Source organism: Stegostoma tigrinum, chromosome 39, assembly GCF_030684315.1.
Source record: "Stegostoma tigrinum isolate sSteTig4 chromosome 39, sSteTig4.hap1, whole genome shotgun sequence".
Classification (NCBI taxonomy): Eukaryota; Metazoa; Chordata; class Chondrichthyes; order Orectolobiformes; family Stegostomatidae; genus Stegostoma; species Stegostoma tigrinum.
Window position 1 is genome coordinate 7,039,533 of NC_081392.1, and position 27,310 is coordinate 7,066,842.

The window sequence follows — 27,310 nt, forward strand, 5'->3', positions numbered from 1 at the left end:
AAATGAGACATGAATTATGTGGTGTCTTATTTTTTATTACTTCACAGCATGTGGACTTTGCTGGCTAGTCCATCATTCATTGCTCATTCCAAATTACCCTTGAGATGGTGGTGGGAAGTTGCCTTCGTGAATCGCTGCAGTCCATGCAGAATAGGGACATGAATAGGGCTTTTTGGAAGGAAGTTCCAGGACTTTTGATCCAGCAACAGTGAAGGAACTCATGCTGAGCCTTGGTCAAGTACTATTGCTGTAGGTTTGGAAGATCAATGCCTGGTTTCCTGCTAAAGTACACTCTCATTCTGCTTCCACCCTACTTTATGGTCGTCCAGACATCTGAAGCTCCATTATCCTTCTATCATGGAAACTCTTGTCAATTAGGGTATTGTAGGCAGAGGTGGTCAATGATTTCAAAAGGAAATAAGATGAGGGCTATAAGGAAAGCAGAAGATGGGGCTGTCTGAATTGCTGTACAAAGACTGAGCATTTGATGGGCTGAATGACCTCCTTCAGTGGAGTAATAACTCTATCAGAGGAATCGTGCCAGCTGGACAGCCAGAGACAGCCCTGCATGGCCTTTCCTTGAGAATGCTTACCACACCTTATTCTACTGAGGCACCTGACAGAACAGAGTGGGTCTGCTCCTGGATTAAGAACCTTGCCTGCCAAGGGCTGCCACCCAATCAGAGACCAGCAGGTCTACTCTACAGCAGCATTACTGGACCGATAGTGACACCTGCCATTGCAATGTCTGCCCAAAGAACCAGGATTGTTTCTAAATCCAGACCAAGAGGTCAGTGATGGCAGGAGGAGGTTCCAACTAAGGGTCACGTGTGAGAGCATGTTCTGGGGGTAGGGGCAGCAAGGGCACTGGGGTAGCTTTTAGTAGGCTCCTGCTTTCTGCTCAATGCCAGGCACACTGGATGAGGGGCTTCACAAGCAAACAGACCAGAGTTTTCTGCTCATACACTGCAAGCCTCCTTGCCTACTTCTGGGTTAAAGTAGCAGCAACAGGGTTCTTAAGTGAATATTCATTTCCCACTGTCGGGCAACTTTCAGTGGCAGGTTGGGAGGGCCATCCATGAGCCTTCCTGCCACGAACTTAATGGAGATATAGGCAGAATGGTGACAGTAGCATTTTGAACCTGCAAGGCCCAGGATTACTAAAAAGCAACTTTCAACTCAGACATGATCATTTACACATATGCTCACTCTTGTGCATATTCACATATGTGCACGCAATCATACACACAATCCACATGAACAAAACCACTCATAAACATATGTCCACACACACATTGACACATTTCCGCATACTGACAGACTTACACCAGTCCACATGCATCTACCTCCAAAAGTCCTGTTGATAGCTTTTCCTGATTAAACTTGAACAAGGACTTGACAACTTTTCAAAGCCAATTTCTTCTGCTTATTTTAGTGTCACAACAGGAAATTCTGAACAAAATCAGTTTCCTGAAAAAGATTATCTAAGTGAATGCTCTATGCCAGTTGTTAGTCTTACGTTTAAATTATTTTTAATCAGCCTGTTTGGACATGTTATGGCGCACCTCCAGGGCTGATGAGATGTGGAAATAAGCCTTCTGGCCCGGAAGCAAGGATATCACCTCTTTAGCACAGGTGCTTTATTTCTTTTTTATTAACCTATTTTTCTAATCAACCCGTTCAGAGATGTTATTACACACCTCTGGAGCAGGTGGGACTGAACCTCGGCATCCCGGTCCAGGGGAGGGATACTATCACTGCACCACAACAGGGCCTTAACCCTACACTTTAAATCCTTGCCATAAAGCAGTAACACATGAAACTATCCAATATAGGCATCATACTCAATCAAACATAACATTCCAGCAAACTTGAATGTTTAATTATAAGCAAGCTAAAACATTGGAGTGCTGTTCAGATCAAAGTAACTAGCTCTGTGCCTGTCAAGAGGAATTGATAATGAAGGACAAAGCATTTATTCCATCCTTTCAGCCTTAGAGTGTTCACCTGCAACCTAATGGTGAGAAATTCTTTTGGATTTGCATTATAAAATACTACCAGGCAAGGAATATTCTGATAACCTGCTAAATGTTTCATGCTTAAAACCTTGAGGATTGCAAATTGGCTGACATGCTTTTTAATTACTGCACTTCAAGAGCATTTTAATAGAATGGAGGGAGTTTAAGTTTGTTCTGTGATCTGAAAGGTGGTTTAAGTTTCTGGTTCCATTTAGTAAATTCACTGAATTTGCAAACTGTTCAGTACCGTGGGTCCAAAGCAGGCACATAAATCTGGAGTGAAGTACTGTAAAGTCTGATAAGGTCCTTCCATAGCAGGACTGCAGCACAATTTGGGACTGTTCCTCCTCACAGAGAGGGTAACTGGTTCTGCAAAAGGTTCAAAGGAGAGCAGCACAGTCTGCGACAGGTCCTCTCCAGAGAGCAATTTTAATCTGACACAGCCAGGCAGTACAGTAGACACTATAACACACTTGAATATAACATTTTCAACTATCAAAAGAATCAGCCTCCAAGTGGTTACCATTGACCAGAAACTGAATTGGCCTGACATTATAAAAACTGTGGCTATGTAGCATAGGTTGGAGGCTGAGAATTCTGCAGCCAGCAACTCACCTCCACATTCCCCAAAGCCTGTCCACCATCTACAAGGCTTAAGTCAGGAGTGCGATGGAATACTCCCTAATTGTTTGGAAGAGTGCAGCTCCAACAAAACTCAAGAAGCTTAACACCATCCAGGTCCAAGCAGCCCACTTGACTGGCACTGCATCTACAAACACTCAGCCCCTCCACCACTAACACTCAGTATCAGCAATGTGTACCATCTATAAGTTGTGCTTCAGAAATTTGTCAAGGTTCCTGAGAGAGCACCTTTCAAACTCTTGAATCATCTAGCAGGGCAAGAGAAATAGACATATTGGACCACCAACACTTACAAGTTCCCCTCGAAGCCACTCACCGCACCGGCTTAGAAATATACTGTGTTGCTCCACCGCAACTGAAGCAAATTCTCTCCACAACAGAATTGGGGTTTACCAACATCAAATGGACTGCAGCAATTTATGAGGCAGCTCAACACCAACTTCTCAAGGAAATTAAGGAATAAATACTAACCCAGCTACTGATACCTACATCCCCTGAATTTTAAAAAAACATGCGTTTTACAGACTATGTTGATAAGCCATATAGACATATATCACATAATCCTTCCTTATCTAACAGAGCCTGACATAACAAAATAGAGGAGACAGCACTGGCATGCACCATCCTAGGGTTTCCATTCCCCTCCTGTTTCCCAGTCTGCAGTTCTTTACTCCCCAGTGCCTATCTCGCTTTACAATTTCTAAGTATTCAGTCTGGTCTAAGAAAAATCAATATAAGTACTGTAATCTCTCAATGCATCTCAATGACACTGTCTCCCAGTATTAATAGAGAGACTGAGATCCCTCTATTAAAGCTGCAATCTGCCACTATGAATGACACAATAAGTCCCTAAACGCAACAATCGATGGCTCCTCATTCATTGGTGAGGAAAGAAACCAAGAGATACAGTACAGTACACTAAGGATAGGGCTTTCCTTTCTCATTATTGTTCTTTTTCTCCTCTTCCACATCTATTAATCCCATTCATCTTCACACTTGAAGAACAACTTGATGCAGGAATCTCACAGGAATCTCTTAACAAGGTACTTCCAAGATGCTATTTTTTACAATATTGGTTGCTTACAGTGCTAGTATCTTGTGATTTGTTACTACAAATTTTTCCTATTGATATTATTTAGTTACTAGTACTAAGTGGTAAAGGATGCCATTATACTATACTCACAGAAGTTGGGCTCCATCTTGATTAAACAGTAAAGATTTATTACATAGCATTTCCTAACTATGTACACAAATCAAGATGCATGTTTGTCCCTTGTGAGACATGAAGCTAAAGCTGAAAGTAAGTACACATTACTATTTCAGCTACATGCTGTTAACACAAAGAACAATCTGATTAGGACACACTAAGAACACATGGAGAACTCTACAACTCTCATTAGCTCTTCCCAGGAACGATCTTTTACAACCTGATGGGCAAAGATTAACTTGTTAATCGTCTTAGTTACTAACTGTTGTAAACAACACCTCCCATCAATTTCTTTCTAGTTATTGAATTATTTATACAATTGTTTCAAATAGTCAAGTAGGTTTTATCACCATCCCTTCTCCCACCAAGTTCCTTACATCATAAATAATTTACTACTTGGTTAGGTTGAAAATATACTGTTTGAGAATGGAATATTCAGGTACAGTCCACTGCCACACTGCAAGCTTGGTGAATCTTTGATTTTGAGATTATCTTTGTTCAGGATGTCCTCTAACATTGATGACACCACTGAGTGAACGAAGGATCTTTAGTTTCCTCAAATCTTATCAGTGAGAATGACTACTTCTCCTTTTGAGTCTCTAGTGAGGCACACTCATATGTGGCTCTACTATTATCACAAGTGTTCTATTGGGTTATATCATAATTTTATGAAACTCAATCACAGACAGCAAAACTGACAATGTTGCGTCTGAGATACTTGTATCGAGTAAAATGTTGTGATTTCTAATGCTGTTTACATATTCAACATAATACTGGTCTCTGTACTCTAAGCATACCCTCACCATGCCTGTAATCTTATGTAGTGTTCTACATGTGCTCTGTACTTCTCCATCTGAAGAGTTGCAGCCTTAAGTCAAGGAATTTCTACTTAACTCAATACAGTCAAACTACACTCCATGTCAAGTTTGAAATTAGTTGGAAATCTATGTCATATATCATATAATCTGTGTCATATTGGGTTTAAATGAGTCTCTTCTTAGTCTTAAGAAAAGTTGATTCATATCTTCCAAATTGACAAGTCCTCATAATGTGTGTTCTACAAAAGGTACATCTGATTGCCTGAGTTTTCTTCAAAAGATGTTTGTTGTGGGATGTTATCTTTTTTGTGTGCATAAACATAATTAAATCCGTGGTTTAACAGTTATTGTTGACTCTTTCACAATGTCTGAAAATATCCCACGTTCTTTCAGAAGTTCTATTTTTGTGATTGCTTCTGCTCGTGTGTTTTTTTTTACTCCAGATCGGGAACAGTAAGTTCTAGCATCAAAAGATTCAAAGACATTTCGTATTGGTCTACCACGTGATGTTTATATACTTAAGCAGGTCAAGAAAGTCTGATGATCTTCTTGAGCTAGATATGCTTTCTATGTCTATCATTCTCTTGTGCATTTTTAAAAAAATTTCAACATCTATCACTATCTGAATAGCTCTTTGCAATGTGTAATCCTGATTTGATTACAACACATCTGTTATTCTCTAGATTTCTTGCATAATCCTAAAGCAATTCTAGATTACTTCAATTGTCTCTACATAGTCCAAGTGCAGCTCTCAGTTTGAAAAAACTGATTTAAATCTGCTCCAAGGTGTAATACACGTCTTCACTGTCATTTTATTTGACTGTTGTTGTGTCTCTTATTTGAATGATTTACTTGAAAGGTAATGCAGGACGCATAATTTTTTGTAGATGTAACAGATTTTATTGTTCAGTGTTTTTTTTCCAAATAATGAAGATGAAGCGCTAAAAAGCTTTATCCTTAAGAATTTTACATGTTTATGTAAACATTTACATCTTTAAGATTTTTAAGTTCATTCTTGTTTTTCTTTTCAGATATGTTCCTCAATTAAAGTTGAAAAACTTCTAAATGATTCAGCATTTATTGCCCTATAAAATCATTTTCAAACATAAAATGGATAATTCTGGTTTAAATTAGAGAAATGCTGCATTTTAACTTTTTGTACAAAGTAGAGGAAGGTCTGTTTTTTATGCCTTCTTCACATTTTTTATCTGATAGTTTTACATTTTTTTAACACAATAGTGGATACAGTGTGGAAAGGGGATGGTGCAATACTATTGACATGGGATTAGTAGTTAAGAGACCCAGGGAATAGTCCCAGTAGCCAGGTTTGAATCTCGCCACTGCAGATGGTGGAATTTGAATCCGATAAAAAATCTATTAAAGTCAAGTAATCCTGAAACCATTGTCGATTATTGTGAAAAAACCACAAGTCCCTTGGAGAAGAAAAACTGCTGTACTTACCCAGTCTGGACCATATATGATTCCAGACCTATAGGAATGCATCTGACTCTTAAGTGTCCTCTGAAATGGGCCCACAAACCATTCAATTGTATCAACCACTATAAACTGAAGCTACCTGTCAACAATTACAGCGATGGGAGTAACAGCAGCAACCCAGCTCTGTCAATTCTGCAAAGGTCTTCTTAATAACATCTGGAGGTTAGTGCCAAAACTGGGAGAACTGAGTCACAGACTAGTCAAGCAACAACCTGACAGAGTCTTTCTCACACAATGTCCCAAACAATACCATCACCATCCCTAGCTATGTCCTATCCTGCTGACGGATCATGAGCACTGGGATATAGTCAGGAGGGAGCTGTCCTAGGAATACCCAACATTGACTCTGGACGCATTAAGAGTCATTGTATCAACACAAACGTGGGCAAGGAAACCTCCTATTGATTACCATGGACCCCATCAAATGAATCAGCACTCCTCCATGTTAGTGACATACAGTCAAACAGCATGGAAACAGACCCTTTGGTCTAACTCATCCATACCAACCAGACATCCCAATCTGACAAAGTTCCATATGCCAGCATTTGGCTCAGATCCTTCTAAATCCTTTCTATTAGTATACCCATCCCACTTAAATATCATAATTGGATGCACCTCCACCACTTTCTCTGGTAGCTCTTTTCATATACACACACCCTCTGCATGAAAATGTTCCCCCTCAGGTTCTTTTTAAATCTTTCCCCTCACACCTTAAACCTATACCCTCTAATTTTGGATTCCTTCACCCGAGGAAAATGACCTTGTCTAATCACCCTATCCATGTCCCTCATGATTTTATAAACCTCTATAACACACCAAAGTAAATCAAGCTTGTGCTAGCACATCTGCCTTCCTGTGTAAAACTGAAACATCGATTAGACGGTTGGTTGAAATGTCAATGCCACATTGCCTTAGTTACCAGTACACGAGCATCTTCACTTGGCCTAACCATTTACACTCTGACACAGCTATAATTGGGAAAATATTGACGTATCAATGAGGTTTAGCAGCAACATGCTCCTGCACTTAAGTAATACTGTGCTCCAGGTTCTGTTCTCTCTAGGTTGACACCCCACTCTGCTCAGAAGGATGGAGAAAGTGCCTCTGTTAAGGCTAGTACTATCAGTTATATTTAAGATTGCGTTAAACCAACGGCCTTAATGCAGCAATACATTGAGCTGATATAAAACCATAATGCAGAATTTGTGCCAATCTTGCCCTTTTATTGTCCTGTCGACTTTTGCACTCGAAATACGGACATGGGAGTTCATGAGCTGGTGAAAGCTTTTTAAAGTTAATATTTTTGGTTGATTTTATATATTGTTACAATTGCAAATTTTCTAACATGAGGTGCCAACATTTTGTGATTTTGATAGTGTAGTTTGATATGCTAGAAAAAGCAAACCTTGGACCACACGTGCAAACACGGGTGCACCTTGCTTTTAATGACAGGCCAAACTGCTCCTCCTTCCTGTGGCTGACAGGATGCCAGTTGCAGAGCATTGCCAACTATAGTATGCGCACCTGCAAACAAACTGCAGAGCACAGTTGTCATTTAGATTATGTTTTGCTGCAGTGCTAGCCACCAATCTGCTCTCAAATTGTACATCCCAAGGATTTAGATCAGCGAGGACGATACTTGTACTCTTCGACCATGTAGATGCACTTTGTTGCATTTTCCAAAATGGAACATATTACTTGCTGCCACTGGCTAAATTTGAAGTCCCTTCTGGAGTGTCAAGTGCTCCAGCAGTTTGATGCAGAAAGCATTGGATGATGCATGGGTGTAAGGTAGCTGCAAACACTTTTTGGCCACTCACTTGCCCTTCTTCAAACTCGGACTTTAAGCTGGCAAATATTAAAAATTATTCCAATGAATGAAATTGTTAAGAAAAAAGTCCTTTATATCCTCCAAATATCACCCCCACATCTTTAAATGGCTACATATACTAATTTTCCCTTGCAGCCTTTGGGGCTGTCACTACAAGTGTGAGGTGATGCACTTTGGTAGGAGTAACCACAAGTGTGAGGTGATGCACTTTGGTAGGAGTAACCAGAAGGCAAAGTACTGGGATAATGGTAAGATTCTTAGCAGTGTAGATGAGCAGAGAGATCTCGGTGTCCATGTACACAGATCCTTGAAAGTTGCCACCCAGGTTGACAGGGCTGTTAAGAAGGCATACAGTGTTTTAGCTTTTATTAATAGAGGGATCGAGTTCCGGAACCAAGAGGTTATGGTGAAGCTGTACAAAACTCTGGTGCGGCCGCACTTAGAGTATTGCGTACAGTTCTGGTCACCGCATTATAAGAAGGATGTGGAAGCTTTGGAAAGGGTGCAGAGGAGATTTACTAGGATGTTGCCTGGTATGGAGGGAAGGTCTTACGAGGAAAGGCTGAGGGACTTGAGGCTGTTTTCATTAGAGAGAAGAAGGTTGAGAAGTTACTTAATTGAAACATATAAAATAATCAGAGGGTTAGATAGGGTGGATAGGAAGAGACTTTTTCCTGGGCTGGTGACGGCAAGCACGAGGGGGCATAGCTTTAAACTGAGGGGTGAAAGATATAGGACAGATGTCAGAGGTAGTTTCTTTACACAGAGAGTAGTAAGGGAATGGAACGCTTTGCCTGCACCAGTAGTAGCTTTGCCAACTTTAGGTACGTTTAAGTCATCATTGGATAAGTATATGGACGTACATGGAATAGTGTAGGTTAGATGGGCTTGAGATCGGTATGACAGGTCGGCACAACATCGAGGGCCGAAGGGCCTGTACTGTGCTGTTATGTTCTATGTCTATAAGATCACCCCTCAGCCTCCAACATTCCAGGGAAAAACTGCCTCAGCCTGTTCAGCCTGAACCTGTATCTCAAACCCTCCTATCTCAGCAACATCCTTGTAAATCTTTTCTGCACCCTCTCAAATTTAATAACATACTTCCTGTAGAAGGGCAACCAGAATTAAACACAGTATTCTAAAAGCTGCAACATAACATTCCATCTCCTGTACTCAATATTCTGACCAATGAAGACAAGCATTTCAAATGCCTCCTTCACCACCCTGTCAACTTGCAACTCCACTTTCAAGGACCTGCATACTTAGGTCTCTTTGTTCAGCAATACTCCCCAGGGCCCTATCATTAATTGTATAAGTCCTACTCTGGTTTGCCTTACCGAAACGCAACACCTCACTTTATCTAAATTAAATTCCATCTGCCACTCCACTGTCCCAACTGAGCAAGATCCCACTGTACCCTGAGATAATCTTCTTCACTGTCCACTACACTATCTTTTTTGGTGTAATCTGCAAACTTATGAACCATATCTCCTATATTCACACCCAAATCATTTATATAAATGACGAAAAGCAGTGGGCCTAGCACCGATCCTTACGTACACCACTGGTCACAGGCCTCAAGACTAAAAGGCAACCCTCTAACACCACCCTCTGTTTCCTGCCTTCAAGCCAATTTTGTATTCAACTGGCTAGCTCCCCCAGGATTCCATGTGATCTGACCTTGCTAACCCGTCCACCATGCAGAACCTTGTCGAACACCTTGCTGAGGTCCATTTAGACGTCTACTGCTTTGCCTTTGTCAATCTTCTTCGTCACCTCTTCAAAAAACTCAATCAAGTTAGTGAGACATGATTTCCCACACATGTTGACTATCTCTAATCAGTCCATGCTTTCCAAATGCACGTACATCCTATCCCTTAGAATCCCCACTAAGAATTTGCCCACCACTGAGATAAGAATACCATTCAGAGGAAACACAGAATGTACTTTAATGTTCACCACCAACAACAGATCAGCAGCACAGCTACTGATCGAGCTGGTCAGGTCCTAAAGGATACAGCCACTAGACTGGTCTAAGGTATGGAGCAAAGGAACGAACAAGAGGGGAAAACATACTTAACCCCATGCTCATCAATCTGCCTGCTGTATGTGCACCTGGCCAGGACAGTATTACGAGGACTGACCACCATATAGTCTCTATGGACAAGAAGTCTTGTCTTCAGATTGAGGATGCTCATCATCGAAGTGTGTGACACTACCACCATACTAAATGGGATGGATTTCAAACTGATTTAGCAACTCAAGGCTGAGAATTTATGAGGTGCTGTGAGCCATCAGCAGAAGTAAAACTACTCCCAATATAATTTGCAATTTCAGGGTACAGCATAGCCCCACTCGAACATTACCATCAATCCAGGGGTTCAATTCTGGTTCAATGAAATGTGCAGAAGGGTATTCTAAAAGCAGTACCAGGCATATATACATTGAGGTGTCAATGTGGTGAAATTACACTACAGGATATTTGCATGCCAAACAGCAGCAATAGCATAGCAGCCAGTGATAGACAGAGCTAAGCAATTCCACAAGCCACAGATCAAATCTAAACTTTGCAGTTCTGTCACATTCAGCAATGAATGTTGGTGGACAATTAAACAACACACTGGACAAGGAGGCTCCGCAAATATCTCCGTATTCATCAATGGAGAAGCCCAGCAGAAGGTAAGGCAAAGCATTTACAACAATCTTCAGCCAGATGCGGTGATTGGATTATTCATTTCAGCCTCTTCCAGAGGTCCCCAGCATCAAAGATGCCAGTCTTGAGCCAATTTGATTCTCTTTATATGATATCAAGAATTGGTTTAAGGCTCTGCATGCTGCAAGATGTGTGAGATTTAACAACATTCCGACAGTAGCTCTGAAGCCATAGGCTTCAGGGCTTATCAAGTCCCTAACCAAGCTGTACCTGTACAGCTATAGTACTGGTATCAACCTGATAATATGGAAAAATACCCAAGTATGCCTTGTACAAAAAATGCAGGACAAATACAACTCAGCTGATTACCTACATGTTTAATGTCGAACATCAGTAAATTGGTTGAAGAGGTCATCGACGGTGCTATCAAGCAGCACTTGCTTGCAGAAACCTGTTTAATGACGCTCAGTTTGGGTTTTGCCAGGGACACTTAGTTCTTATCCTCATTCCAACTTGCAAAAACACAGACAAGAGCTGATCTCCAAAGGTGAGAGTGACTGCACTTGACATCAAGGTTTCATTTTATTGAACGTGGCATCAAGGAGATGAAGCAAAACTAGAATCAGTGGGAATCTGGGGGAATCTGCTGTTTCGATGCATACCTGGCACATTAGAAGGAAGGTAGCTGCAGTTATTAGAAGTGAGTCATCTTCGGGCCAGGACATCTTTGCCAGGGTTCCTCAAGGTAGTGTCCTATCCTTCTTACTGGTATTAGTCAAACTACTGATACTTAGTGACAATGCCCACGCATTTATTCACTAAATCATAGGTTTGATTAGACAGTAAAGCTTTATTACACAAAGCATTTGGTAGCTGGTTATATTACATCTGCAATACAAGATGGTCTGTTGTGAGACATCAGGTTCAACTTAAGAGTGAACACACATAATATTTCACCTATATGTTGCTAGCAGTAAGAACAATCACTGAAGCACTGGTTAAGACACTCTGGTAATACTTGGAGAACACTGCGACACCTCTTATTTCCTCCCAGGAATAATACTTCATTCATAAAAATAAAACAAAAATAAAACATCCACTATGGATTGTGGCAATCTGAAACAAAAAAACGGAAAAAAACTGGAGGAACTCACCGTCTGGCAGCATGTGTGGAGTGAAAAACAGAGTTTTCAGTCTAGTGACCCTTTATTCTCAAACCTACTGAGTTCCTCCAGTACTTGCTGTTTTTGTAGATTTTATCCTATGATGTCAATTAACCCGTGCAGGTACAAGATGTATTAAGAAATAACTACATCAGTAAAAAAAGAAAGAAATACAAAGTGTGATCGTTCAAGCGACATGAGTGACAGTACAAGCATTTTCCCCCAGGACACGGTGTTCACTGAAGCTGCAGGAAGGTCCCTTGCCTGTCTCAGAGTGAAAAAATCATGGGTTTGACCTCCAGCAGAGAACATAATCTCAGCTGATCCCTGAGAAAGCACTACACTGTTGGAGATGACATCTTTGGATGAAATGTTCAACCAAGGTCTTATCTGTCCTCCCATAACAACTATAGAGAAATGCAAGGGAGTTCTCCCTGGCCTAATATGTCAACCAATGATACTGAAACTAATTATTTGGCCATTATCTCATTATTGTTTGTGAACCCGTGCTGTGTACAAATTGACTGCCACATTTCCAAATTGCAAGTGTGTACATTCCAAAAACTGTAAAGCCCTTTGGGGCATCTTGAAATTGAAAAGATTAAATATAAATGCAAATTTTCTTTCTGTTGGATTTTAGGAAGATTCCTTGGGATGCATCTGAGAAGACAGATGGGGAGAAAAAAATTAAACTGCTCTGGGAAACAGCACGAATTTCATTCCACAGCAACAACGGCAGAATCCTGTCTGACAAAATGCAACAAACAGGCATCTTGAGGGGTAAACAACACGTCCCAAACATACCAACAATCCTCACAGCACTAAATCGCTCTGGTGAATTACTGTGTGACCTGTATTTTTGAATTACCAGACTCACAAGAAATCTCTAACTAATGTTGGATGGAAAAGGAGAGTGCTGGGTTAAGGTTCCCACGTAACCAAAGTAAATCATCTGACCTGTCTACTGGAAAAGTTGGCCTCTCAGCATGACTTTGACAAGAGTTGTTTTTAAGATGAATTACTCACCAGTGTTTCAAAGATGTAGGAGAGCTTTGTTAAAAAAACATTCATTGCTCTATTCTGTAACAGCCATGTAGCCAGCTGTTGCTAAGAGACTGTACAGCCCATTATCACAGCAGCAAGTTCAGTTGCTGCTGGCATTAAAAGCCTTAGTTTTGGTCCTGATCCTTTGTGTTCCCACCTGTCTACCTCCACTGAGAGCAGCAGGGTCAGATAGTCAGACAGGGACATCAATGAAATCTCCTTGGAGGGACTGAAAATACTGAAGACAAGCTCAGCAGAAAGGCCTTACAGATCGACAATGAACCGGTGTCTTTAAACTCCATATTCATCAGGAATGGACCCAAAAGGAAAGTACAACACTGCCTTAAACATCTAGTGCCTTATATATTGGCACTGTGTGCATCATCAACAGGATGTAAGGCAGCAACTCTATAAGGGTCCTAACAGCAGCACCTCTCAAAGCTGCAAACACTGCCATCTAGAAGGGCAAGGGGAGCTGGTAGCTTGGCGGTAATGTCACTAGACCAGTAAGCCAGAGGTCGTAGCCGAAAGCTCTAGAGACAGGGGCTTGAATTGCACCATGACAGCTAATGGAACTTAATTTCAATGACTAAATCTGGAATTTAAAGCAACTAATTGTGACCATGACAATTTCTATCCAGCTGCCTTATGCCCTTCTGGGTAGGAAATCGGCTGTCCTTATCTGGCCTAGCCTGCATACAACTTCAGACCTAGAGCAACGCCGTGAACTCTTAACCGACGTCTGAAATGGCTCAGTAAGCCAATCGGATTAGGGGCAATTGAGGACGGGGAATGAAGGCTGTCATCATATGAAAGAATAAGAAATAAATAGCTACCAAATCGCCAACCATCTTGACTTGGATATCCCGTTAGTTCATGGTCTGCATATCAATAGTCTGGAAACTTCCTTGTTAACAGCAGTATAAGAGAGATGACCAGGAGACAGACTGCAATGGTTTAAGAACTCACCCTATCTCCTTAACATCAAATAGGGACACAAAATAAATAGTGCGGAGCTGGAGCAATGCAGCAGATCAGGCGGCATCAGAGGAGCAGAAAAGTCTCATTAAATCATTAACACTACAGTGGTAAGAACAAAATGATAAATCCATTTTTTCAGAGCAATACAGACAGAAATATCAACAGAGCAAATCTTCATTGCTACTGCTGCTGCTTCTCTGTTGTTGGCTGGCCTGCTGTGTTCCTCCAGTTCCACACTGTATTGACTCTGACTCCAGCATCTGCAGTTTTTCTATCTCCTACAGAAAATAAATGTTGTCCTTGCTTGTGGTGCCAATCTCAAGATAGATTTTTGAAAAATTAGATTTAAAGGAAGTTAGGCCACGCAAAGTGAAGAATCAGTCTAATTAACATGGATAGGTGATTCAAACATAATCAATTAGCCCTCTTCCAACTCAGAATGCAATCAAGCTTTCATTCCCATTCTTTCAGTCCATCTGATTCCCTTTAAGGCACTGACCTTCACAATGCATGCTAACATGGGTTTTGATCATGAGCCTAATTAGTATTAGGAGGCTGTCCTGTGATGGAGGCAATCTCAGTTGAATTTGAAAGTAGCCTCCTCCAGACCACACAATCAACACACTATTAGCAATGGTCGCCACAGCGCTATCAGGAGCTCAAGTTCCTGGTGATTTTTATTTCCCTCCGTCCTTGAAGCTGACCACAGGATACCTGTTTAGCCTGAAATAATTGACTTAAATGCAGGTAAGGACCACGGTTACTAACATTTAGGAGTGGCAAGGGAATCTTCTTTTAAAAACTAGATTACGAAGTGTATATCCTGTTCTGCTTCCCCCAAAGTGTGATTATTCTCAAAGTTAATCATTCTCCTTCTGTATAAAGAAAGCAGCTAATATTTAAATGAGGATACAAAGCTGAAGTGGCTTCTGTGTTCATCTAAAAACCATTACATGACCTTAAGCAGGTTCTGTTTATAGGAGGGATTTGTATTTAAAATGAAAGCAAGTTGGTGAAATCCATTCTGCCTTTATTTACCCCTCCCTCTCATAGTTCAGCTCACCCTGGCATCTTTTAACCCGCCTCCCAGGACTGTTCACCATCTCCATTCTTAACAATATTTACCATCTATCCACAGAACTACAAGAGCCAGGGTTTGAAAATCACTGCCAAATGGTTGGTTCTTTGCTGTTGATGCTTATAATGAGTTCACTGTAACAAACTCCCTGACAACAAGACAGAGGGGCAAAATTCCAAAGCAAATTTCTCTCCAAACTAATGCAGTCCAATCTGTCCTATGCAAGGAACTTCAGCAAGCTAACATACTGGAAAGAATGTGCAGCAGATTGGAAGGAATGTGACACAGGTTAGAATCAGTGTGAAGAAAATAGGGAGGAATATGAGGCAGGAAAGGAACATTGCAAAAGTGTTAAAGAGAAATATAAAGAAAGTCAGGATTAATGCAAAGCTGACTAGGAGGAATGGGAAGCAAGCAAGAATCATTGTGAAGTAGATCAAGAGGAGTGGCAAGCAGGTCAGGATCATTGTAAAGTTGACCAGTAGAAGTGTGAAAGAGGTCAGAATCACTGTGAGGCAGACTGGGATCCCTGGAGTGAGACAGAAAGAAAGATCAACCTGTTTCACAACAGACTGTCCACGTGTTGAATAGCTGGTGTACACTATAGTTTTGTTTACCTTTCTTCAAAGTTTTCACTTTTGAGTGAATCAAGTGTCTGTGGAAAACAGTTAAGGAATAGTTACTCAGACTAACTTCTAAATAAATCCTTTATCACCAACATCCTGGGGTTATTGTTGATCGGAAATTGAACTGGGCTAGTTAAATAAAAGCTATGGCTACAAAAGCAAGACAAAGACTAGGAATTTTGCAGACAGTAACTCCCTAAACCTTGATAATAAAATGTGAGGCTGGATGAACACAGCAGGCCAAGCAGCATCTCAGGAGCACAAAAGCTGACGTTTCGGGCCTAGACCCTTCATCAGAGAGGGGGATGGGGGGAGGGAACTGGAATAAATAGGGAGAGAGGGGGAGGCGGACCGAAGATGGAGAGTCAAGAAGATAGGTGGAGAGGGTGTAGGTGGGGAGGTAGGGAGGGGATAGGTCAGTCCGGGGAAGACGGACAGGTCAAGGAGGTGGGATGAGGTTAGTAGGTAGCTGGGGGTGCGGCTTGGGGTGGGAGGAAGGGATGGGTGAGAGGAAGAACCGGTTAGGGAGGCAGAGACAGGTTGGACTGGTTTTGGGATGCAGTGGGTGGGGGGGAAGAGCTGGGCTGGTTGTGTGGTGCAGTGGGGGGAGGGGATGAACTGGGCTGGTTTAGGGATGCAGTGGGGGAAGGGGAGATTTTGAAACTGGTGAAGTCCACATTGATACCATATGGCTGCAGGGTTCCCAGGCGGAATTTGAGTTTCTGTTCCTGCAACCTTCGGGTGGCATCATTGTGGCAGTGCAGGAGGCCCATGATGGACATGTCATCAAGAGAATGGGAGGGGGAGTGGAAATGGTTTGCGACTGGGAGGTGCAGTTGTTTGTTGCGAACTGAGCGGAGGTGTTCTGCAAAGCGGTCCCCAAGCCTCCGCTTGGTTTCCCCAATGTAGAGAAAGCCGCACCGGGTACAGTGGATGCAGTATACCACATTGGCAGATGTGCAGGTGAACCTCTGCTTAATGTGGAATGTCATCTTGGGGCCTGGGATGGGGGTGAGGGAGGAGGTGTGGGGACAAGTGTAGCATTTCCTGCGGTTGCAGGGGAAGGTGCCGGGTGTGGTGGGGTTGTAGGGCAGTGTGGAACGAACAAGGGAGTCACGGAGAGAGTGGTCTCTCCGGAAAGCAGACAGGGGTGGGGATGGAAAAATGTCTTGGGTGGTGGGGTCGGATTGTAAATGGCGGAAGTGTCGGAGGATAATGCGTTGTATCCGGTGGTTGGTAGGGTGGTGTGTGAGAACGAGGGGAATCCTCTTGGGGCGGTTGTGGCGGGGGCGGGGTGTGAGGGATGTGTCGCGGGAAATGCGGGAGACGCGGTCAAGGGCGTTCTCAATCACCGTGGGGGGGAAGTTGCGGTCCTTAAAGAACTTGGACATCTGGGATGTGCGGGAGTGGAATGTCTTATCGTGGGAGCAGATGCGGCGGAGGCGGAGGAATTGGGAATAGGGGATGGAATTTTTGCAGGAGGGTGGGTGGGAGGAGGTGTATTCTAGGTAGCTGTGGGAGTCGGTGGGCTTGAAATGGACATCAGTTACAAGCTGGTTGCCTGAGATGGAGACTGAGAGGTCCAGGAAGGTGAGGGATGTGCTGGAGATGGCCCAGGTGAACTGAAGGTTGGGGTGGAAGGTGTGGGTGAAGTGGATGAACTGTTCGAGCTCCTCTGGGGAGCAAGAGGCGGCGCCGATACAGTCATCAATGTACCGGAGGAAGAGGTGGGGTTTGGGGCCTGTGTAGGTGCGGAAGATGGACTGTTCCACGTAACCTACAAAGAGGCAGGCATAGCTGGGGCCCATGCGGGTGCCCATGGCCACCCCCTTAGTCTGTAGGAAGTGGGAGGAGTCAAAAGAGAAGTTGTTGAGTGTGAGGACGAGTTCCGCTAGGCGGATGAGAGTGTCGGTGGAGGGGGCCTGGTCGGGCCTGCGGGACAGGAAGAAGCGGAGGGCCTTGAGGCCATCTCCATGCGGAATGCAGGTGTACAGGGACTGGACGTCCATGGTGAATATGAGGTGTTGGGGGCCAGGGAATTGGAAGTCCTGGAGGAGGTGGAGGGCGTGGGTGGTGTCACGGACATAGGTGGGGAGTACCTGGACCAAAGGGGAGAAAATGGAGTCCAGATAGGTGGAGATGAGTTCGGTGGGGCAGGAGCAGGCTGAGACGATGGGTCGACCAGGGCAGGCAGGTTTGTGGATTTTGGGAAGGAGATAGAAACGGGCCGTGCGGGGTTGGGGAACAATGAGGTTGGAGGCTGTGGGTGGGAGGTCCCCTGAGGTGATGAGGTCATGAATGGTGTTGGAGATGATGGTTTGGTGCTCGGGTGTGGGGTCATGATCGAGGAGGCGGTAGGAGGTGGTGTCGGAGAGTTGGCGTCTGGCCTCGGCGATGTAGAGGTCAGTACGCCATACTACCACTGCACCACCCTTGTCTGCGGGTTTGATGGTGAGGTTGGGGTTGGAGCGGAGGGAGCGGAGGGCTGCCCGTTCTGCGGGGGAGAGGTTGGAGTGGGGGAGAGGGGTGGAGAGGTTGAGGCGGTTAATGTCTCGACGGCAGTTGGAGATGAAGAGGTCGAGGGAGGGTAGGAGGCCTGGGGGTGGTGTCCAGGAGGAGGACTTGTGTTGGAAGCGGGTGAAGGGGTCAGTGGAAGGAGGGTTGGGTTCCCGGTTGAAGAAGTAGGCATGCAGGCGAAGACGGCGGAAAAACTGCTCTATGTCCGACCGTGACTGGTATTCGTTGATGTGTGGTTGTAGGGGGACAAAGGTGAGCCCCTTGCTCAGGACTGACCGTTCGTCCTCAGTCAGTGGGAGGTCTGGGGGGATGGTGAAGATTTGGCAGGGCTCAGGGTGGCTGTCTCCTCTGGGGTTGCAGGCTGTGGAGGTTGTGGGCGGAGCGATGATGTCGTCGGCCGTGGGCGGGGTTCCGTCGACCGTGGGCGGGGTTCCGTCGGCGTCGACCGTGGGCGGGGTTCCGTCGGCGTCGACCGTGGGCGGGGTTCCGTCGGCGTCGACCGTGGGCGGGGTTCCGTCGGCGTCGACCGTGGGCGGGGTTCCGTCGGCGTCGACCGTGGGCGGGGTTCCGTCGGCGGTGGGAGGATCGGGGTGGGCGGCAGCAGCTGAGGTGAGGGTGGTGTGTGGGCTGTGGTACCTGGACGTGGAGGTGGTGACTGCAGCAGCGGTTCCGGAAGTTCTGTGGCCGGCGGAGGCCGATGTGACGTCATCGGTGGGGTCTCCGGCCGTGTCCTCATGGTCAATGGCGGCGGGTGCATGGTGGGGGAGGGGCAGGGACAGAGTCGGGATTTGGGAGGCGCAGGAATCCTCTTGTGGGTGGCAGGGGCCAGTGAGTTGGTAGTACTTACGATTTTTGGTGTCCAGTAAAGCTGAGTGGAACTGGGTGTTCAGTCTGTGGATCCTGCGGAGGATAAAAAACAGCAGGGGTCCTTTGCAGGTCTGGGAGAGGGAAGCTCTGAGCTGGGGCAGGCTGGATTGCAGTGTGTGGAATGCCAGTTCATCCACTTCACCCACACCTTCCACCCCAACCTTCAGTTCACCTGGGCCATCTCCAGCACATCCCTCACCTTCCTGGACCTCTCAGTCTCCATCTCAGGCAACCAGCTTGTAACTGATGTCCATTTCAAGCCCACCGACTCCCACAGCTACCTAGAATACACCTCCTCCCACCCACCCTCCTGCAAAAATTCCATCCCCTATTCCCAATTCCTCCGCCTCCGCCGCATCTGCTCCCACGATAAGACATTCCACTCCCGCACATCCCAGATGTCCAAGTTCTTTAAGGACTGCAACTTCCCCCCCACGGTGATTGAGAACGCCCTTGACCGCGTCTCCCGCATTTCCCGCGACACATCCCTCACACCCCGCCCCCGCCACAACCGCCCCAAGAGGATCCCCCTCGTTCTCACACACCACCCTACCAACCTCCGGATACAACGCATTATCCTCCGACACTTCCGCCATTTACAATCCGACCCCACCACCCAAGACATTTTTCCATCCCCACCCCTGTCTGCTTTCCGGAGAGACCACTCTCTCCGTGACTCCCTTGTTCGTTCCACACTGCCCTCCAACCCCACCACACCCGGCACCTTCCCCTGCAACCGCAGGAAATGCTACACTTGTCCCCACACCTCCTCCCTCACCCCCATCCCAGGCCCCAAGATGACATTCCACATTAAGCAGAGGTTCACCTGCACATCTGCCAATGTGGTATACTGCATCCACTGTACCCGGTGCGGCTTTCTCTACATTGGGGAAACCAAGCGGAGGCTTGGGGACCGCTTTGCAGAACACCTCCGCTCAGTTCGCAACAAACAACTGCACCTCCCAGTCGCAAACCATTTCCACTCCCCCTCCCATTCTCTTGATGACATGTCCATCATGGGCCTCCTGCACTGCCACAATGATGCCACCCGAAGGTTGCAGGAACAGCAACTCATATTCCGCCTGGGAACCCTGCAGCCATATGGTATCAATGTGGACTTCACCAGTTTCAAAATCTCCCCTTCCCCTACTGCATCCCTAAACCAGCCCAGTTCATCCCCTCCCCCCACTGCACCACACAACCAGCCCAGCTCTTCCCCCCCACCCACTGCATCCCAAAACCAGTCCAACCTGTCTCTGCCTCCCTAACCGGTTCTTCCTCTCACCCATCCCTTCCTCCCACCCCAAGCCGCACCCCCAGCTACCTACTAACCTCATCCCACCTCCTTGACCTGTCCGTCTTCCCCGGACTGACCTATCCCCTCCCTACCTCCCCACCTACACCCTCTCCACCTATCTTCTTTACTCTCCATCTTCGGTCCGCCTCCCCCTCTCTCCCTATTTATTCCAGTTCCCTCCCCCCATCCCCCTCTCTGATGAAGGGTCTAGGCCCGAAACGTCAGCTTTTGTGCTCCTGAGATGCTGCTTGGCCTGCTGTGTTCATCCAGCCTCACATTTTATTATCTTGGAATCTCCAGCATCTGCAGTTCCCATTATCTCTGATACTATTTTAACTCCCTAAACCTTGTTCGCTATTACCAAATTAGGAGTATGGTGAAGTATTTCCCATTTGCCTGGATGACTGCAGCTCCAACAATCGCCGGGTTTCTCCAGCAATTTATGTTTATGTTTCTTATATTAGTAAAGTGGGCCTGTTCCCCTTGGAGAAAAATTGAAGCAAAATTCCACCAGTGATCCTTCTGGCACTCCACTCATTGCCAGCACTAATATCCTCAAGTGCAAGTTCTCTGAACTGCTTCATATGTAAGTACACTCCGCTTCATGTGTACAAAATTGTGCACAGTACCCCAGATGAATATTTATTAATGCCCTACACAGCTACAGCATGACGTCTGCACTATATAGTTCATAAACTTTGCATTAAAGGGAAACATGCAAACTCTTTATGTTCTCTTAACAACCTAATATCTTTCATATCTTTGTACCATCATCAACAACACTAATATAACCTGTTTATTCCTAGTATGTGCTAATACTACACTTTCTTGTGCAGTAACCTTTGATGTTGGACCTTCTCAAATGCCGTTTGGACATTCAACTTTGCTACACGTTCACCTTTACCCTTGGTGCTAGTTATTTCCTGAAAGGGCTGTAAAGTGTTAGATAGCCAATAAAGTGGCCAAGAGCACTGGGAAATCAGAAGATTGGGAAGGCTACAAAAACAGACAGAGGATAACAAAGAGAGCAATAAGGAAGGAGAAGATCAAATATGAAGGTGGGCTAGCTAGTAATATTAGAAATGATAGTAAAAGCTTCTTTCAATACATAAGAAACAAACGAGAGGCAAAAGTAGATATTGGGCCACTCCAAATTGATGCTGGAAGGCTAGTGATGGGAGATAAGGAAATAGCTGAAGAACTTAATAAGTACTTTGCGTCAGTCTTCACAATGGAAGACATGAGTATATGTCAACAATTAGGGAGAGTCAGGGGGCAGAGTTAAGTATGGTAGGCATTACAAAAGAGAAAGTGCTAGAAAAGCTAAAGAGTCCAAAAATTGATAAATCTCCAGGCCCCGATGGGCTACATCCTAGAGTTATGAGGGAGGTGGCTGATGAAATAGCAGAGGCTTTGGTTGTGATCTTTCAAAAGTCACTGGAGTCAGGGAAAGTCCCAGATGATTGGAAAATTGCTGTTGTAACTCCCTTGTTTAAGAAAGGATCCAGGCAAAAGATGGAAAATTATAGGCCAATTAGCCTAACCTCGGTAGTTGGTAAAATTCTAGAATCCATTGTCAAGGATGAGATTTCTAAATTCCTGGAAGTGCAGGGTCAGATTAAAACAAGTCAGCATGGTTTTAGTAAGGGGAGGTCGTGCCTGACAAACCTGTTAGAATTCTTTGAAGAGGTAACAAGTATGTTAGACCAGGGAAACCCAGTGGATGTTATCTATCTAGACTTCCAAAAGGCCTTTGATACAGTGCCTCACGGGAGGCTGCTGAGCAAGGTGAGGGCCCATGATGTTCGAAGTGAGCTACTGGCTTGGATTGAGGATTGGCTGTCTGACACAAGGCAGATAGTTGGGATAAAAGGCTCTTTTTTGGAATGGAAACCGGTGACGAGTAGTGTCCCGCAGGGCTCAGTGTTGGGGCCACAGCTGTTCACCTTATATATTAATGATTTAGATGAAAGGACTGGGGGCATTCTGGCGAAGTTTGCCAATGATACGAAGATAGGTGGACAGGCAGGTAGTACTGAAGAGCTGGGGAAGCTGCAGAAAGATTTAGACAGTTTAGGAGAGTGGTCCAGGAAATGGCTGATGAAATTCAATGTGAGTAAATGTGAAGTTTTGCACTTTGGAAAAAAGAATACAGGCATGGTCTATTTTCTAAACGGTGAGAAAATTCGCAAATCAGAGGTGCAAAGGGATCTGGGAGTGTTGGTCCAGGGTTCTCTAAAGGTTAACTTGCAGGTAGAGTCTGTAATTAAGAAAGCGAATGTAATGTTGTTGTTTATCTCAAGAGGGTTGGAATATAAAAGCAGCGATGTGCTTCTGAGGCTTTATAAGGCTCTAGTTAGGCCCCATTTAGAATACTATGTCCAATTTTGGGCCCCACACCTCAGGAAGGACATACTAGCCCTGGAGCCTGTCCAACGGAGATTCACACGGATGATCCCTGGAATGGTAGGTTTAACATATGATGAACGGCTAAGGATCCTGGGATTGTACTCATTACAGTTTAGAAGGTTGAGGGGAGATCTAATAGAAACTTACAAGATAATGTATGGTTTAGAAGGGGTGGACGCTAGGAAGTTGTTTCCGTGAGGCGGGGAGACCAGGACCCGTGGGCACAGCCTTAAAATTAGAGGGGGTAAATTTAAAACTGAAATGAGACAACATTTCTTCAGCCAGAGAGTGGTGGGCTTGTGGAATTCATTGCCGCAGAGTGCACTGGAGGCTGGCACGTTGGATGCCTTCAAGGCAGAGATCGACAAATTCTTGATCTCGGAAGGAAACAAGGGCTACGGGGAGAGTGCAGGGAAGTGGTGTTGAAATGCCCATCAGCCATGATTTAAATGGTGGAGTGGACTTGATGGGCTGAATGGCCTTACTTCCACTCCTATGTCTTATGGTCTTTTGGTCTCATGGTCTAATAAGTCAGTTGACATCGATTTCCCTTTCACAAATCTATGTTGGAGTAGAGAGGGTTGAGAGGAGATCGGATATAGATATTCAAAATCATGAGGAATCTGGACAGAGTAGTAGCAAGAGATAGATACTGACACCATTGACGGTAGGATTGGGAGCTAAAGGGCACCATCGACTTAAGGTAATTTGCAAAAGAACCAATGATAATATGAGGAGAAAATGTTTTAATGTCACGTGTAATTCAATCTTGAATGCACTGCCTAAGAGTATGATTGATGCGAGCAAGTCCAATTGAATCTTTCAAAAGGGAATGGAGACTGAACTTGTCAAATCCTACTAAAAGGAACTGGGGCAGATCCTAAGACTTAAATGAATTCTACTTGCTGTTAAGTATCTCTGTCAGTTCTACTCAGCAGCTTTATCAACACACTACTTTGAGAGCACTGTATTGTTGCTGTGTTGTTTAACTAGTTAGGTGTTAAACTGAGGTGCAACCTCCCAATACCAGTGGTAAAGCATGCTTTGAAATCACATCAATATCCAATGAACAATGTTCTCTCAATATCCCCGTCAGGCATTTCCCTCAATATATGTCAAATCAATATAGTTTAACTAGTCACTTGATGCGATTTAAGTTTGGTTTGGTTTTACTTTTAAAGCAGCATTTCATAGAATCATAGAATCCCTACAGTGTGGAAACAGGCCATTCAGCCCGACAAGTCCACACTGCCCCTCTGAAGAACATCCTGCCCAGACCCATTCCTCCAATCCTTTCCCAGTAACCCTGCATTTTTCATGTCTAATCCACCTAACTTACACAGCCCTGGACACTACAGGCAATTTAGCTTAGCCAATCCACCTAGCCTGCACATCTTTGGACTGTGGGAGGAAACTGGAGCACCCGGAGGAAACCCACGCAGACACGGGGAGAATGTGCAAACTCCCCATAGACATCTGCCCAAGGGTGGAATCAAACTCAGGTCTCTGGTGCTGTGAGGCTGCAGTGCTAACTACTGAGCCACCGTGCCACCTAAAGTAATTTCTGAGGTAATTTCCTGCATAAAGTGTGTTTCAAGGTGATACAACATGATATAAATACAAGGAGTATTTTTTTCTCTAAATGCAGTAAAGGCTATGGAGATACTTGGGCAGCACGGTGGCTCAGTGTTTGTGTGGAGTTTACACATTCTCCCCGTGTCTATGTGCGTTTTCTCCAGGTGCTCCGGTTTCCTCCCACAGTCCAAAGATGTGCAACAAAAACAAAATTGCAGGAAAAGCTCAGCAGGTCTGGCAGCATCTGTGAAGGAGAAAACAGAGTTAGCATTTCGGATCTGGTGACCCTTCCTCAGAAGGGCAAAGATGTACAAGTTAGGAGGATTAGCCATGCTAAACTACCCATAATGTTCATATGTAGATTAGCGGGGTTATAGGCAGATGGGTCTGGAGGGGATGCTCTGAGTGTCGGTGTTGTCATGTTGGGCCGAAGGGCCTGTTTCCACACTGTATGGGGTTCTATGATCATTGATCTCAGGACCACGGACATAGCCCGCATCATTCAGTCATTTACACAGATCTTTTGGCAAAGTGATCATGCATCTACCTCAGTGTCACCCATCAGCCCGATTATCAATCCAAAAATCCTTATGAGGCAAGTATTGTAGGTAGTAAGCATGAGAGTTTTCTGGTCACAGAAGTCTGTAGTAGCTGCAAATCTACAACATTCCGACACCAAAAGACTCCATGTGAAGGTTATTAGCGTTAGCAAATGCTATCCTCAAGTACAAGTTCTCTCAACTGCTTCAAATGTAAGTATACTCTTCTTCATGTGTACAAAACTGTGCACAGTACCCCGGATGAATATTCATTAATGCCCTACACAGCTACAGCATGACATCTGCACTATATAGTTCATAAACTTTGCATTAAAGGCAAACATGCAAACTCTTTATGTTCTCTTAACAACTTAATATCTTTCATACCTTTGTGCCATCAGCAAACTCAGCTACCATATATTTGGTAATAAAATGTGAGGCTGGATGAACACAGCAGGCCCAGCAGCATCTCAGGAGCACAAAAGCTGACGTTTCGGGCCTAGACCCTTCATTAGAGAGGAGGATGGGGTGAAATAATGGTTCTGGAATAAATAGGGAGAGAGGGGGAGGCGGACCGAAGATGGAGAGAAAAGAAGATAGGTGGAGAGGAGAGTATAGGTAGGGAGGGGATAGGTCAGTCCAGGGAAGACGGACAGGTCAAGGAGGTGGGATGAGGTTAGTAGGTAGGAGATGGAAGTGCGGCTTGGGGTGGGAGGAAGGGATGGGTGAGAGGAAGAACAGGTTAGGGAGGCAGAGACAGGTTGGACTGGTTTTGGGAGGCAGTAGGTGGAGGGGAAGAGCTGGGCTGGTTTTGGGATGCAGTGGGGGAAGGGGAGATTTTGAAACTGGTGAAGTCCACATTGATACCATTGACCCCACCCACGGCCGACGCGGACGGAACCCCGCCCACGGCCGACGCCGACAGAACCCTGCCCACGGCCGACAACCTCATCGCTCCGCCCACAACCTCCACAGCCAGCAACCCCAGAGCAGACAGCCACACTGAACCCTGCCGCATCTTCACCATTCCCCCAGACCTTCCACTAACTGAGGACGAAAGGTCAGTCCTTAGTAAGGGGCTCACCTTTGTCCCCCTACAAGCACACATCAACGAATACCAGTCACGGTTGGACATAGAACAGTTTCTCCGCCGCCTTCGCCTCCACGCCTACTTCTTCAACCGGGAACCTAACCCTCCCTCCACTGACCCTTTCTCCCGTTTCCAACACAAGTCCTCCTCCTGGACACCACCCCCAGGCATCCTACCTTCCCTCGACATCTTCATCTCTAACTGCCGTCGAGACATTAACCACCTCAACCTCTCCACCCCTCTCACCCACTCCAACCTCTCCCCTGCAGAATGGCAGCCCTCCACTCCCTCCGCTCCAACCCCAACCTCACCATCAAACCCGCAGACAAGGGTGGCGCAGTGGTAGTATGGCGCACTGACCTCTACATCGCCGAGGCCAAACGCCAACTCTCCGACACCACCTCCGACCGCCCCCTCGATCATGACCCCACACCCGAGCACCAAACCATCATCTCCAACACCACTCATGACCTCATCACCTCAGGGGACCTTCCACCCACAGCCTCCAACCTCATTGTTCCCCAACCCCACATGGCCCGTTTCTATCTCCTTCCCAAAATCCACAAACCTGCCTGCCTTGGTCGACCCATTGTCTCAGCCTGTTCCTGCCCCACCGAACTCATCTCCACCTATCTGGATAATAAAATGTGGGGCTGGATGAACACAGCAGGCCAAGCAGCATCTCAGGAGCACAAAAGCTGACGTTTCGGGCCTAGACCCTTCATCAGAGAGGGGGATGGGGGGAGGGAACTGGAATAAATAGGGAGAGAGGGGGAGGCGGACCGAAGATGGAGAGTAAAGAAGATAGGTGGAGAAGGTGTGGGTGGGGAGGTAGGGAGGGGATAGGTCAGTCCAGGGAAGACGGACAGGTCAAGGAGGTGGGATGAGGTTAGTAGGTAGCTGGGGGTGCGGCTTGGGGTGGGAGGAAGGGATGGGTGAGAGGAAGAACCGGTTAGGGAGGCAGAGACAGGTTGGACTGGTTTTGGGATGCAGTGGGTGGGGGGGAAGAGCTGGGCTGGTTGTGTGGTGCAGTGGGGGGAGGGGACGAACTGGGCTGGTTTAGGGATGCAGTGGGGGAAGGGGAGATTTTGAAACTGGTGAAGTCCACATTGATACCATATGGCTGCAGGGTTCCCAGGCGGAATATGAGTTGCTGTTCCTGCAACCTTCGGGTGGCATCATTGTGGCAGTGCAGGAGGCCCATGATGGACATGTCATCTAAAGAATGGGAGGGGGAGTGGAAATGGTTTGCGACTGGGAGGTGCAGTTGTTTGTTGCGAACTGAGCGGAGGTGTTCTGCAAAGCGGTCCCCAAGCCTCCGCTTGGTTTCCCCAATGTAGAGAAAGCCGCACCGGGTACAGTGGATGCAGTATACCACATTGGCAGATGTGCAGGTGAACCTCTGCTTAATGTGGAATGTCATCTTGGGGCCTGGGATGGGGGTGAGGGAGGAGGTGT

General features: G+C 45.6%; 1 protein-coding gene across 6 annotated transcripts in view; it reads right to left on the reverse strand.

The window, feature by feature from the left end:
* Positions 1-27,310, reverse strand: part of LOC125447648 (sodium/calcium exchanger 3-like) — a 349,017-nt gene that overhangs the window by 96,484 nt on the left and 225,223 nt on the right. The window contains exon 1 of one of the 6 annotated variants that reach the window (XM_048522242.2): positions 13,710-13,727. The exons of 4 other annotated variants lie outside the window; for them this stretch is intronic. The gene's annotated coding sequence lies outside the window, so the exon portion shown is untranslated. Of the gene's footprint in view, positions 1-11,820; positions 11,924-13,709; positions 13,728-27,310 lie in introns of those variants that run through there. One more of the 6 variants, XM_048522241.2, reaches the window with a different exon arrangement.